The following is a 13,611-nucleotide window of genomic DNA, read 5'->3' as shown; positions in this document are numbered from 1 at the left end:
GAGGGGAGACGAGGAAAGAGGAAAAGCAAAAGTGGTGAAAAACTAAAAGAAAAGACAAGCAGGGCTACAGAGGGACGGAGCAGAGGAGCAGAGTGAAGTAAGGTGGAGAGGAAAAAAAAGAAGATTGGAGTGGAAAAAAAAAAGAGAAAGAGAGAAGGGGAAGAGGAGGTGGAGCAGGGTGGATATGGAAAGGCAAAAAGGGAGGCACCCAGGGGAAGATAGAGAAAAAGGGTTGAAAAGGTGGGAGGAGAGGAGAAGTGTGGAAAGGAGAGGGTGAAGTCACAGGGGAATAGCTCCTGTTGCCCGTCCACCACTGCCGCTGCTGCAGGTCAGCGATGAATTCCTCCTGTTTGGCTTTCCGGATGCACACTCCCCTCCTCGTGTCTCTAACCCCTCTCTATGTTTCTTTCAGGAGGATTATACTCCATTCCTGTATGGATAGAGGAGGGGATTGGGAGGTGAGGTAAAAAACAACCAAAAAACAAAAACATATAAGTGTGTATATTTATTTGAAGACGGACTGTGAGTGTTTAAATCACACATGGGGAGAAAAGAAAGAAGTGAGGTGGGGGGGAAGAGAGAGAGAGAGAGAGAGAGAGAGAGAGAGAGAGAGAGAGAGAGAGAGAGCGAGGGGGAAAAGAAAAGGTCATTGTGTTGGTAGTGACCAGAGGGGGTATTTTCGTGCAAGAGGGAAAATTGCAGTGTATTGCTTTTGTGACAGAGGAAATGTAAACTGGCCGTGTGGGTGTGTGACCTCTCGCAGAGGGAGAAAGGGGGACTAAATGGACACAAAACGCCCCCTGGGAACGTTTCCCGATTCCTAATGTAACTAAAACATGTATTTGGACGGGCGAGAGCTGATTGTTCCTTTATGTGCCTGCGAGCCGGTCACCGCAGAACACTTCAGAATAATGATGGGCGCTTGCTTTTGAAAGTCCGGTCAGTCACTTTGACGAAAGGATGTGCAATAAGATAAAAAAAAAATAAAATAAAATAAAATAAAAAAAAAAACAGAAGAGAAATGGTGGAGTTAATGATGTTTTAAATCAATCAAAATAAATCATTGTGTTTTAGAGTTTAACATTCAATGCAGTTTAGTAGAGTAATGAATCATATTTTAATTTCTTCATCAGTAATTTTTTTTTTTTTTTTTACCGGAATTCCTTTTTCTCTCTCTTTCCTTTCTTGTTTTTTCATAAACAGTAAGTGCAGTGTGATATTGCTGATGCTGTAAGCCCAGTTGTGGGGTCAGGAGCTTGTGGAAACAGTATAAGAGCTGCCACCTCCTGGTTTATTCAAGTATTGCAACCTCACTTCTCAAAATCAGGAAAAATAAAAAGAGCCAGAGCCACCTCACGTAGCTGTGGCAGAGCAGACGCCCGCCGGAGATCCACGAGCGTAAACATGACCGTAAAATGTCAGAGGTGTGGAGCTCAGATGAGGGAAAAATAAGGTTCATGACAGGCAGCAGAAATCCTACAGAGGACAGAAAATGATGGCGAGGAAAATCACACACAGTTAATATTGTAATGACATTACCCAAAGTAAATCTGACAGGATATATGTCGCCTGTTCTTCACATTATCAGAGAATTATCATGAAAATAAATATATTTCTATTGATGCAAAGACTTGGTAGAGCAAAATAACAAATGAAAAATGAAATGAATGAATGAATTAAACAAAAAAACAAAAAACAAACATATCCTACATGTCCTGGTTGAGGTGTACATTGACTGATGTAAATGTAACATTCTCCTGTGCAGCAGCCCATTAACGCAGAACTAAACAGTCTATAATGCGACATCAAAAGCTTAACAGCTGACTGGGCCCAGTCACACCTTATCAATGCTGCGACATTTAAACACGGGCCTGGACATCACAACTGCACCATGCAAAACTAAATGTGATTTAATACCGCCCACGCGTCCCAATGAAACACACATGCTTGCATATGTGGCTGTGTGAATGAAACCACACACACATGCACGCATCGTTTTTTTTCCTCGCGTCCATTCGACCCACATGTGGTTTTTGCAATTTTAAAAGCATGACAGAAAGTGGTTTTCATTTTCATTTCACACACGCGTGGAGAGTGTTACATTATCATAGGAGAAGTTTAGCATGATGCACACATGTTTGCATGTTCTGTGTGTGTGTGTGTCTGTGTGTGTGTGTGTGGTGAGGTAAAAGTGTCTGACTCTTTTCCATTACTGTTGATTAGTTAACCTTTAAGACACCAGACACTGGTCTTTAATAGGTCGCATGCTCCCCTCTCATTCCTGTGTCAGGAAATCAATAGAGTGACAGAAGAGGGAGGAGAGCGAGGTGAAGTTTGAAAATAATCTTCCTCTCTTGTCTGATTAAGTGTGTGTGAGTAGCACATGCGTGTGTGTGTGTGCTTTAGAAAGGCTTCTTTTCTGATATGCAGTGCAGTGTGTAAGTATTTGGACCTTGCACGTTGAACCTAATATAAAACACCTCTATGAGGTTAGTGCTGGCTTTCAACTTTAATAACAGCTTCTTCATTTCTGTAGTATAGGTGGTTTAATTCTCCTGCTGCTACAACTGAGGAACCTCGTGTATGAATCCCCAAACTGTCACTCAGTGTGAGTGCGAACGCTCTGAAGCAAAGCTGAGAGTGAGCACTTCAACCCCAGCCACTGTTTCACTTCAAATCCAACTAGCTTACGGACAGAAAAGAAACAAAAGACTGTGTTGCTCTCATTATTCCGACAGACTAATGTGTTGAACCAAGTGAATTACGTTTAATAGAACTGAAACAAATTCAGGGGTTCATGTCTAAACTTTTATTCTGAACTGAAATTCTGAATAAGAGCACATGGTGTGAAGCTCATCCAAAATGTTTATGTTTTACACACCTAAAGAGAGTTCACATTATTCCTGTGCGAATGTTCACACAGTATACAGTATAAGTACGTGTTGGTGGCAGCAAAACAGGTGGTCGAGTCGAACGCCTGCTTTTCAGCAACCTGGATTACACTGCTCACTCTCAGACTGATACTCTGCTTCATCCTGTGTGTCTGAGGACAGGCAGGGTGAGATGAAAGAGAGACACGTCTGTCCCGCTATCACTGGAGAAGATCTAAGACAACAGTGTGAACAACAGCGACTACGACGACACCACAGGCACACACACACACACACACACACACACACACACACACACACACACACACACACACACACACACCAGGAAGATGACTTCATATACAACCGTGGTGGAGACACAGTGTGGTGGATGGGAGACATGCGTTTGTTTTGTGCTGAACTGATTTTCTCTTCAAATAGAATTACGTGGCTGCTCTTGTTTCCCATCCGCAGCGTTACTGTTCCATTTGCTCGCGATCAGGTCACTGGGGCGATCCTGATGTGTCCCGGAGATACTACCTATGAAATAAAGAGAACACAGACACACACACACAGACACACAGACACACACACACACACACACACACACACCCATCCTTTCCCCCATTCCTTCACTGTTCTGTCGATTATTATGTGGTGAGTATCACCGTACCCCAGAAGTCATTAGCCCTGAATCAATTTGGTCATTAGACACAATGGTGGGCGGGAGACAGACACAAAGAAGGAGGGGAAGAGAGGAAAAAAAGAGAGATTGTTTATGCAGCGCGTGAAATGGGGACAGTGGTGGACAGACCTTCAAAGGGCCAGTCAGCCAATTTTCAATACAAAGTTCCATTTACACTTAGTAGGGAGCGCTACTCAGTTACTGTAATGTCTTCAGTGGCTCTAAAAGTTTGAGAAATTGACCCTGATGACATCATCATCAGAAATCCTGCCTTAAAACTGGGACATGGACTTTGAAATATTAAAACATTTACACAGCAGGGAAGTATGTGGGTTGGGATGGACAGGGATTAGGGTTGTTTTTCCTTCATAACACAATATCTGTTTTAAGAAATATGTATAGAAAAAGAAAATTCGTGGAGACAGTGTGAAATGAAAGATCACATTGTTTTGCATTATGGGGTGTTCGGAGCTTGACCTGTCCGAGGGATTACAAGCCAGGATGTCTCTGCTGCGTTAGCCTTGACCTCTCTTTTGAAAATGTGTCCCTTCAAAGCCTCCCAGCGTTCAAAAATAACACCCACGTATAATATGTATAGTATAATCGCTGGACTGGCCCTTTAATTAAAGTAGATTCACTACAAAAAATAGAAGATTGCAGATTTTGTAGTAAACAGGAGGTGAAATCACAGAGAACATGAGAGAGGGAGATGACTCGTGGCAGCTTTAAACAGGCCGGTGGAAACTTAAACTGTCTGCTTGACATCTGGTGCCTCTAGTGGGCTCAGCTCATAATCAATAATGGAAAGAGTGGAGCGCACTCCCTCTCCTCCGTCTGCTCCACTCCTCTCCTCTCTTTCCTTCTGTCTTTTGTCCATTCATCCATTGTTCTCTCCAGTCTACTGCTGCAATTTCACCAAGGACCTTGTAGCCATTCAGCAAAAACTGTGCGAAAAACATGGTTTAATGGAGCATGTGTATTTCATTTATTTCCAAATTCACACTCAACTAAATCTGACTACTCTTCATCTTTTGTTTGATTTTTTTGCAACATCCTGATGGGTGATCTGGTCGAAACATACTTCCAAGTCAGATACACTCAGGTTGTCGCCAGCACATTTTAATCTTAACCCCCCCCACCCCTTAAAGCTTTCTCCTACTCTTCCTCACTTTGGAGACATCCATCCTCCCCTTCTCCTCCCTCTAAGTCCTTTCCGTCGGCCGGTTTTCTCCGTGTCTGTTGGCCTTCGCCAGACCACCCGCAGCGACATATCATCCGGTATCTGATTACTTGTCCGATTACTTGTTACACATCCTCTCCTCTTTGCGATATTCCAGTACCCTTCCTCCCTCCTCCCCCCCGGCTCCCCCCGGACCCCCCAACACCAGAAAGCAGATTGTCGTGCCCGTCTCCTCTCCTCTCCAATCCCCTGGTCACTCTTTAGGTTTCAAACTCCATTTGGCTGATCTATAGGCCTCTCCCTTTGCAAACGACTCTGAAGTGGTTTGGACAGTTGTAGACAGCTTGTTGGAAGGCCAGCTGCCACATCTCCCACTTATGTATTCATCTCTACATTGATTAATGGAGAGAGGGGTCGCGGGGTCAACCTCTTATTGTGGAAGCGGCTTGACCCGAAAACAAATAAATACCGCCGGGCTGTTTTTCGGGTGTAATACCCGACTCTCGTGTTGTGATGGAACAGCCAATAATTGAAGGGGAAAGTAGGATTAATCTCCTTCTGAAACAGTTGGCCGAGAAGTCGGGGTAAATATTTGATGAGCAGTCATTTGAGAAAAAAAGTGTGCTTGGTGGCGCTCGGCTTGTTGAATACAGCGAGAGACGTCTTTAACAGGGCAGTTCTGCTTTGACTCCACATGTTCTGACAGCATCTACACGGATTCATAGGTGTCACGTTTCTGTCCAACATAGGTTTTTGCATTTGGAAACCTTTTTTTTAACATTCACAATGCCTCAGCCAATGTTTGAACAGCTGTCACCATGCTCTATTTTTGTGCATTTAGTGCAATTTAACTTATGCAATACACTGGAGCGTGGTATTCTTTACTAATGTAGTGTGAAAAAAGGGTGATTATTGTGTTGTAATAAAATTCAATACAGAGGTCCGGGCTTACTTTTAAAGACATGCTTGCAGTCATTATTTCAGTCGGATTTCTCAGCTGAGTCAGGTGATAACTCTTCACACTCCACAAAAAAAACAATGGACACCACTGGGTGCATTTATAATAACGCAAAAAAGAAAGTGTTAAGTATAAAGAACTTTCATAACTATGATAGGAAGCTTGCAACTTACTACTGTACGAAATGATGCACAATGCTCGCTTGTGACTGACTGTGCCTTTCGACGATGCCCCTTACAAACTCAGTCATACAGTTGTCGTGCCATTTTGAATTGAGTGTCTGTCAGAAAAAGATCACACTCCGTTTTATTGGTTTTGCACCGCACCTCGGTGTTTTTGCAACCTGGGTCGTTTAAACGTCTCTATACTTCGACCCGCTAAGAACACCCTGCGCGTGATCGACGTATAATAAGGAAACGCACAGGTTGTGACACGCTATATCATGTCCATCTATGTTGATTGTGGATATAAGCTGCAGAGACACACACTTGTAAACATTTTTTATTTGGTTTTATAATGCGCGGCCTGTCAACGGTAAGGGAAAGAATCCGCAACCCGCGTGACCCCGACGCCCGGCATCTTGCTCCGCTGATTGGCAGTAATGCTTTTTAATCAAATGTCAAACAGCACAGGTTTATGATACACAGGCAGACCTTTGAAATCGCTGCTTCACGTGTTCAACGGAATCTGTGTATGTCCACCGAGGCTTAAGCACGCACACACGCCGAATGCTTTTTTTCTTACCGAGCAGTCGGATCTTTTGAGTCAATAATTTTGATATCAGAAACACTATTCTGTCTATTGTGTGAAGGGGAAGGGAAGGGGGGGAAAAAAAAGTCATCACTCCAACGTCTTGTTTATGTGCTTGTCATTTATTCGCTGTCTGCGGTATATATCCAGGGAAACACGCTCACATTTCAAAAACTCCCCTGCCATTTCAGAAATAATTGGCCGGTTCCTTGTGCTGAGCCGACTCCACGTCCAGTAGAGTTTTTTTTTTTTCTTTCTCTTTTCTCTTTTCCACACGCAACAGAGCTGCCAAAGCACTCTCTATTTCTCTCTCTGTCTCTCTCTCTTTTCCTGCTGACAATGTGTCAACATGTAGATGTCAGCGGCAATAACAATAACACACGTCTGTGTGAATGATTGAGATCTCACTTTGGTCAAGTGCCATACAAAATGCATTACAGTGAAATACAGCTGGATACAGAGTTCAGTGTTGTGCAGTGCAGTCTGTTATGCAGAGCTTGTGGGTCGTTACGTTGAAATTGTTTTAATCAAATGTAGGATATGTTGCCAGTTTTCATGGAGAGGCGTTTTCTCTGTAAAACAGTTACCTTCTGCTTTCAAACTGGATACACTTCTTTGGTGTCAGCCAATAATGAAGGCTTAAGAGCATTCAAGTGTGTGTGTGTGTGTGTGTGTGTGTGTGTGTGTGTGTGTGTGTGTGTTTGCACTCCAGCTTACCTGCACAATATGTGTTTCTGCTCATGCGCGTGCCTCCGTGTGTACTTGTGCTTATTACAGTAAAAATCCCCGCATTTTGACGTTTATCCTCATGTTGGATCAAGTCAAAACTCAGACGGCAGTAAACTGCTGAGCTAAGGAGAAATTAAAACAAACTCATTGACTCTGTTTTTCTTTTTTTTTTTTTTTGGTTTTCCTCCCCAGGCTCACTCCTTTCATTATCTCCTCATTTGTTCCCGTCCCCAAAGTGGTTCGCAGCACTACACACCCACTTTCAATCTCGGGAGCTGTCATAGAGAAATTAATGAAAGAATAAAAATAAAATAAAGCCTGTGCAGCGACCGTGGCCCCTCACTTCTGAAAAGAAAAAAAAAAAATCACGGCAAAGTGAAAATAGTGGGTTGCGTGAAGCGACATCAACAGACTGAATATTAAACTAACAGTAAAACCACTGCTTTGGATGTATTCATCCCAGCACCATGAGACCAGACAAGTCCAGTATCCATCAACTTTTTCTTTTCTCACCTTCTTTATTCTTTTATCTTGCAAATGCTCATTGTCAGTGACAAAGACAAAAATAACATACATTTTCTTTACAGCTGATGGGTCAGATCCTTTGGTACCATAGCAGAGGGGTTGTTAGAATCTTGAAAAACTGGGGGTGAAACCCAGAAATAGAGATTTTTACCCAATAATCTGAACCAATATCAAAGTTTTTTTAGAGTAAAGGTTCCAATCAGGTGTGATCAGGAGCTATTTTTTCATCACTCTTACGTTCTTATGTTGTATTCATATATATTAAAAGAATATTTTGACTTTTTTAAATTAATTTGATTTTAGATTCTTGGCTTCAGTGTACCTGGAAGAAGTCCAACATTAAGACCCTGAGCAAGCACTCCCTTTGCATCTGCTGTACAATTTTGTTATAGCCTGTGTTTTTAAATACTGAGTTCTGCCAGATTTGTTTACAGTGACAGGCATATCAATATTTTGCTAACCAGCTCCCAGGTGTTTATTTATTATCAGTCATGGGACATAAAAGTTTTTCTGCATGTGTACTTTGTACTTTGTGACTCACTCTGATTTGTATCCTTCACTTATATAAAAACAACGCACAACGTTGTTATTATTTTATTGTTCTACTATTATTGGTACTTTTTTAGGAGCTAAGAGTATACCAGGTATATACAGTATATATACAGTAGACTGTGTATATATATATATATATATATATATATATATATATATATATATATATATATATATATATATATATATATATATATATATATATATATATACCTGTGTGTGTGTGTGTGTGTGTGTGTGTGTGTGTATAGGAGCTGAGTGAGATATCATGTCCTTGGGTGACCCTCTCTGCTGTATTTCTATTAGCCCTCCTTTAGCATATGAGCACATGCTGAATATTCCTGGTAAGAGGAGCTGCTCCTCTCCGGAGTATCTAATAATTTAACGGTGCTTCAGCCCAGAATTATTCCATGACTCATCCACTCTTCAGTCGTGCAATGCTGCCTAAAGGGTATGGAATAAACGTGATAAAAAAAAAAAAAAGAGCGAAGCAGTGAGGTGAAGTGCCCCATATCATAGCAGGAGAGAGGCCCTGTGAGCTATGGGATTGCTGTGGAGAGCCATGGATGAATCTTATCTATGCAGACTTATGAGCAGTTGGATTGGAGCCTCCTTGACATTTACCTGGAGAGCTTTTTTTTTTTCTGACATCTTTTTCCGCTCACCTTTCATTTATCTGTCTCAGCTGTTGCCAGTTCCTCCCTCTGGTGCCGCTGCAGCCATTTTTTCTGCGAAACACAAAAGGTACAACGGTCTGTATTAGTTCTGGCGTCCCCCCCTCAAACATGCCACATGCTAAATTGCTAAAGTGGCATTTTGGATCCAGCTGATGTACTGTGAGAGGGGAGATGACTGCGATGGGGGTTGCTCTGGACATGGGAATGCAAGATGTAGACAGCATAATGATTGTGTCACAAATTCACGGTACCTTCCAAATAGTAGTACATCAAGATATGTTATGGCAGGCAGGCATACAGCAAGATTATACGGCAAAATGTGACACAACACACAACTCATTTTGAGATAAAACTGGTGTTGCTTGACCTTGATGACCATGTTTGACTGCATTTGCTGTCTCACTGCGTGGCATTATACTGAAAGGTGTTTCTATTATTTTGTCCACTCCATTTTAATCAATAAGGGAAGACTAAATACCAGTACTGAATAAACTGGCTGCTATTTGTATGCTTGCCAAAGTCAGTAGCTGGATACGGCTGTAGTTGTGATTCATGAAGTTTTGTATAAACATTTCAGCATTAATCCACAATTCTTGTGATTTCTGATGAACTTCCTTTGATTGGCCCCTGTTATATCATCGCACTATTTAAAACATGTCAAACCAGTGGCCATAGATAGATAACTCTGTCTCGAGACATGCTGTCACAGTGTTCGGTTTCAACTTTCGATGGCATTTGAAGCAAAAATAAAACACACAGCGCTTTGTGTAAGGTAAAGAAAAAAAAAAAAAGTAATTGACGGCGACATCTGTAAGCTCAAGCACCTCTCGGAATTGAATGATGTAATTAATCAAGACAAACAAACAAAGAAAATAATAAAGGTCCTTTCAGCCACCATTTCCAGCCTAAATGCACCCATAATTCCCTCTGATAGTTCCCTGGGGAACAACTTCCCTTCCAATCTGTGTCCAGTCCTATATTCACACACACACACACACGCAGTCATCATGACTAAAAATGAAGAATTGCTTAAACGGCTGCGTCAGTGCCCCCCCAACAACCAGCAGTAATAAAATATCTCCAGTGTGCATTCTGATCAATGGAGGAGCGGAGAGACACAAGCTGGCAGGGTTAATGGGCCCCACTCCACTTAAATACCATATGAGTGACTCTGGGGGAAACAGAGATGGAGATGCAGAGCAGGGGTGGGGAGGGTGGGACTTTGGCTTAAAGATGGAAAAACTGCATGAGAAGAAATAAGAGAGGATGTGATATAGGGAGAAAAAGAGGTGGAGGGAGGGAGGGGGAGAAGAGGGATGAATAATTGAGGCAGGGTAAAGGGGTAGGGGGGCTAGGGTTAGATCAGTGACAGAGCAGGAAAAGTGGGGAAGAGATGGAAAGTCGGGGTGAAAAAAGAGAATGGGGTGAACTGGTGATGTGGTGAAGGATTCAAATAACATTATTAACATCACACATTTTGCAAAAATTACACTTTGGAGTTAGATTCCAGGTTAGTTTTGGATTGTTTTAATTGTTTATCGGTGTCCACTGTGTGCGCGTGCAGGTATATGAGTGGCAGGTTCGCTGTCCACTTAAGTAAGCCATGTGTCCTTTAGCTCTGGCTCAGGGAGGGACTGAGTGTCGCTTAAAGGGATATTCCCTCATCCGCTTGCAAATAACGCTCACAGTGAGAGCAGCGGGTGATTATCGGCTGATTTTTGCTTATTAGCCATGCCGCTTTTCCTGCCATGGAAAATGTTCCATAGATTTTATGCATGTACATCACACACACTACATCCAGCCCCTATGGCCTATCCCGAATCAAATGAATTCAATCACCTGGTGTAAATTATTTAAAACTAAGTAATACAGTATTAGTTGTAGTAAAGAGTTCTTGGTACCAACTACACATACTGTGCAAGTATCTACACACACACACACAAACACACACACACGCATTCTCACACACTACCCTCTGAGTCCCCGTGTCTGTATGGGTTGATTTAGCTGCATCTGTGAACACTGATACCAGCATTGATCCAACCTGGGTCTTTGTAATGGACTCCAATAACAACTCCATTACTGCTGGCACACTGATTAGTGTGTGGGCCCCGACTATAAAATTAGCTGCAAAGGAGCCCTCCAGGATGCACACACACACACGCACACACACGCACACACACACACACACACACACACACACACACACACACACACACACACACACACACACACACACACACACACACACACACACACACGCACACACACACACACACACAATGCTTACAGATACTACTCACATACCGTCCAATCAGGTACTGGGGGCTGGGGGGATATATGCATGGACAACACAGACATTACACATTCACACAGACGAGCGCACACCCACATACACACACATGCTGTGTCAATAGTCATTCAGCATGCAGGCAGAGATTAGCCGGCTGCAGGAGAACAAAGGTGTCCCCTCCATTGGTAGCCCGACATCCTCCTCGTCAAATTTGAGCCCAGATATCGATTTCCTCTTTCTCTCGCTCCATGTCTCCCTTTCACTCGTGTCTCACAGAGCAGCGTGAGACGTGGTGGAAGTGCGCATGGAAGTGAGGAGGAGGAGGAACGCGGGGAGCGCCGCGGTGACATGGCAACAACTGCACGCACACAAACACCCCATGACCACTCTCTCTGAACTCGAGTTCAATGAGGGATATGTGTATCTGTCGCCTCTTTCTCTATAGGCACAAAGTGGGGGCCCTCGGTTGCATCGGGGGTAAAAACCACGAGGCAAATTAAATCAATGGGCTTCCCACTGGCAGATGGCTCACTTTAACACTCAGTTAGCCTTTAGATAATTGAGGCGTTGACTCTGCGGCGGTCGTAAAAAAACGGATGGCTTGTTTATACGTTTCACTGGAATAGATCAGCAGAGGTTAAATAAATGAAATCCCATTTGTCAGGGAGAGGAACCCCGGTAATAATAAATGCCCCCCCTCCTCTTCATGCCCCCCCCTACTTCTGCAAACACCTCAACTGTTTGGCCTCATAAATAGAGAGGGAGAAGGGGAGATGTTACCCACTCGCCCCAGCCGTCCGCGCAGCCTGGCCGCGACGCCATTTTGCCATTGATAGGGTGGCCCTGCTTAATGAAACGCTCCTTCCTTTCCCTCTTCCCCGCTTGTTTTTTCGTCCCTCCTCCCTCCTGCACGCAGTGTGATAAGTAGCGAACCAGCGAAGCCTGTAATTACAATCTTACCGAGGAACCCTGGCCCAATCTGTGTATAAATCTCGCCATCCAATTACAAGATGTAATAATTTTGCAGTCAAGCTGGTAATGAGGTCTAATACTCATGCATGTGATAATCCCCCCTGGATGCTGACTCTATCAGATGTTAGCTTTGTAATTATACTGGCAGAAAATCATTATTTCATGTTCAGCAGAAAAATGAGCTTGGTGGGGGGAAGTTAATTTTCTCTATGCTCTGTGAAGCATAGACTAAATTTTAATGATCTAATCATTACCCCCGACTATCCCCGGCTGCAATTGACCCATGTTACTTGTGTGAGGCAACATTTTGCTCGTTTAAGAGTTCCTGATACGCAGTAAGGTTTGCCAGGTAGGAGCCTTTTTATTTAGTAATTATACCACAATAAAACTATTATGCTAATGATATGGAAATCGATATCGTTGGGCCGCAGTGTCATTTAACAGCTGCACGGAACATAAATCACATTTTTAATTGTAAGCTGTTAACATTTCCACATTATTGCGGCTGTGTTTTTTTTTTTTCTTTTCCCTCACAGCACAACCTGTGTTTGAGCGTGTGTGTGTGTGTATGTGTGTGTGTGTATGTGAGTGTTTGAAGGGTTGATACGAGCAGTGAGAGAAAAGGTCAACCTCTGGTGTCTATGAGCAGAGAACATCTCTCTCTCTTTCTGGTGTGGACAGGTGTAAATAACTCCGACATGACGCCCGCCTGAGTCATGCAGTTCCTGTATTGATATTGATCGTGGTCCATACGGTGCATACAACAAATACTGTAGGAGTTTGACAGCAGTTAGTTTTAAAGTCAAATTGCACACTGGTTGTAAGTATCACCCGGCCACAACAAGTCTTGACATAGTCAACTAATTCTTATTTCAGCACAACTTATGTCACCAAAACAGAAAGGAATGATAAAACAGCTTAAGGCTGATGTCTTAAAATATATATGTTTTTAGCTTTTTGTTACTTGTTATATGTACATTTAGCTGCATAATGCCATGAACTGAATACACTCTAAAAACAATTTGGTCACATGAACATGTACTTTCTTTAATGCTCTGATCCAAATGCATAGCACTACACTGTGTGCAGCACAAAGCAGGATAATGCTCACTCAAGTAGATCTTCCTCGACTTCTGCTGTTGTACTGCTTGATGCTTCTGGAAATTAAAACTTCGTTCCGAACCCTATTTGTCTGGAACTGTTTAAAATGATAATATTTAACTTTTTCTACAATTAGTAAGGTCATTTGGGGTCAAAAGTCCTTACAGTAAGACTCTCACTAAGCTACGCCTAGATTGAAACTTGACAACTATTATGTTTAGGGAGTGCCCGTCATCAGCAGGTTTACCTCAGGTGAACTGAGAGCCTGCTGCTGCCGACCAGCCATGGTTCAGGAATGACACTGCTCAGCCTTCCAGGG

The sequence above is a fragment of the Acanthopagrus latus genome, chromosome 17 (assembly GCF_904848185.1).
Source record: "Acanthopagrus latus isolate v.2019 chromosome 17, fAcaLat1.1, whole genome shotgun sequence".
Lineage (NCBI taxonomy): Eukaryota > Metazoa > Chordata > Actinopteri > Spariformes > Sparidae > Acanthopagrus > Acanthopagrus latus.
Note: the sequence above shows the minus strand (reverse complement) of the source record.